The following is a 2,500-nucleotide window of genomic DNA, read 5'->3' as shown; positions in this document are numbered from 1 at the left end:
ATTAAACGGGATGGACGAAACGTAGGGAGCGCACACAAGACACGCGATGAGAAACCACCCGCCCAGAGAAATTCATCTCCGATTTACCGAGAAGACAGGGAGAGCAGAGAGATCGCAATGGATGGGAAACACGACGGGAAAGCACAAAATATCGGCGAGCTGAAATATCGGCGAGCTGGCGAGAGCAAAGATATCGAGTAGATTCAAGAGAGAAAGCGGAATTATTTGATAAACAACGTAGAGATGACCAAGAACAGGAAAGATGGAGAGATGAAAGTGGGGACGGACGACGGGAGGAGAAGAAAGAACAGCCAAAAGAGAGCCAAGTAAGAGAACAAGACGAGAAAGCGTCGAGAGAAGGAGCAGAAGAAGTTGAAGAAAGAACAAAGGGACCTAAGAACGACTTGCTCCACAAAGCAAATAGGTCAGCAAGAAATAAGAATAATTTCCTTGACTAGAAATGGACTGGATTCGGCCATTCGGCAAGAGGAAGGAAAATATGGAATAAATGAGGGAAGTTAAGATGAGAAATGAAAGGCCTACGAGAGGTTCCTCTGGGAAAACTACACCCAAAACTTTGGAGGAAGGAAGATGGCAGAAATTGTAACAAACTTTTCACTTGAAGTCAAGCTTTTCACGTCAAACCAGCTCTTTCAATCAACCCCTCGCAGCCATCCTGGCAGGGAAGCAGAAAACGGAAACACTCCGGTCCGGCCGAGGCCCGGGTAAACCGGTCCCGCCCGAGCGTCCCGGTAGACCGGGACGGCTGCCCGTCACGGACACCCCAGGGCCCCGGCGCGGGCACCGAGGCGACGGCGGAGGTCCCCGACCGAGGCCCGGGGCCCCCGCGCCGGGATCCCGTACATCCATCAAGGCGGGGAAACAGAAACACTCTAGGCCGGCCGAGGCCCGGGTAAACCGGACCCGCCCAAGGCCGTCCCGGTAGACCGGGACGACTGCCCGGCGCGGACACCCCCGGGGGCCGGCGTGGGCACCGAGGGGACGGCGGAGGTCCCCGACCGAGGCCCGCGGCGCCGGAGCCGGGATCCCGTGCATCCATCGTGGCGGGGGAAACAGAAAGGCTGATCCGGCCGGGGCCCCGGTAGACCGGGAAGACTGCCCGGCGCGGACACCCCCGGGGTCCGGCGTGGGCACCGAGGCGAAGGCGGAGGTCCCCGACCGAGGCCCGCGGCGCCGGAGCCGGGATCCCGTGCATCCATCGTGGCGGGGGAAACAGAAAGGCTGATCCGGCCGGGGCCCCGGTAGACCGGGACGACTGCCCGTCGCGGGCACCCCCGGGGTCCGGCGGGGGCACCGAGGCGACGGCGGAGGTCCCCGACCGAGGCCCGCGGACCCGGAGCCGGGATCCCGTGCATCCATCGTGGCGGGGGAAACAGAAAGGCTGATCCGGCCGGGGCCCCGGTAGACCGGGACGACTGCCCGTCGCGGGCACCCCCGGGGTCCGGCGGGGGCACCGAGGCGACGGCGGAGGTCCCCGACCGAGGCCCGCGGACCCGGAGCCGGGATCCCGTGCATCCATCGTGGCGGGGGAAACAGAAAGGCTGATCCGGCCGGGGCCCCGGTAGACCGGGAAGACTGCCCGGCGCGGACACCCCCGGGGTCCGGCGTGGGCACCGAGGCGAAGGCGGAGGTCCCCGACCGAGGCCCGCGGCGCCGGAGCCGGGATCCCGTGCATCCATCGTGGCGGGGGAAACAGAAAGGCTGATCCGGCCGGGGCCCCGGTAGACCGGGACGACTGCCCGTCGCGGGCACCCCCGGGGTCCGGCGGGGGCGCCGAGGCGACGGCGGAGGTCCCCGACCGAGGCCCGCGGACCCGGAGCCGGGATCCCGTGCATCCATCGTGGCGGGGGAAACAGAAAGGCTGATCCGGCCGGGGCCCCGGTAGACCGGGAAGACTGCCCGGCGCGGACACCCCCGGGGTCCGGCGGGGGCACCGAGGCGACGGCGGAGGTCCCCGACCGAGGTCCGCGGCGCCGGAGCCGGGATCCCGTGCATCCATCGTGGCGGGGGAAACAGAAAGGCTGATCCGGCCGGGGCCCCGGTAGACCGGGACGACTGCCCGTCGCGGGCACCCCCGGGGTCCGGCGGGGGCGCCGAGGCGACGGCGGAGGTCCCCGACCGAGGCCCGCGGACCCGGAGCCGGGATCCCGTGCATCCATCGTGGCGGGGGAAACAGAAAGGCTGATCCGGCCGGGGCCCCGGTAAGCCGGACCCGCCCGAGGCCGTCCCGGTAGACCCGGCCCTCTCCCCGTCTCGGGCACCCCCGGGGTCCGGCGTGGGCACCGAGGCGACGGCGGAGGTCCCCGACCGAGGCCCGCGGACCCGGAGCCGGGATCCCGTGCATCCATCGTGGCGGGGGAAACAGAAAGGCTGATCCGGCCGGGGCCCCGGTAGACCGGGAAGACTGCCCGGCGCGGACACCCCCGGGGTCCGGCGTGGGCACCGAGGCGAAGGCGGAGGTCCCCGACCGAGGCCCGCG

This window comes from Pituophis catenifer, unplaced genomic scaffold (genome assembly GCF_029215685.1).
Source record: "Pituophis catenifer annectens isolate HBS135680 unplaced genomic scaffold, rPitCat1.0.hap2 SCAF_540, whole genome shotgun sequence".
Taxonomy (NCBI): domain Eukaryota; kingdom Metazoa; phylum Chordata; class Lepidosauria; order Squamata; family Colubridae; genus Pituophis; species Pituophis catenifer.
This window is presented reverse-complemented; position numbering follows the sequence as displayed.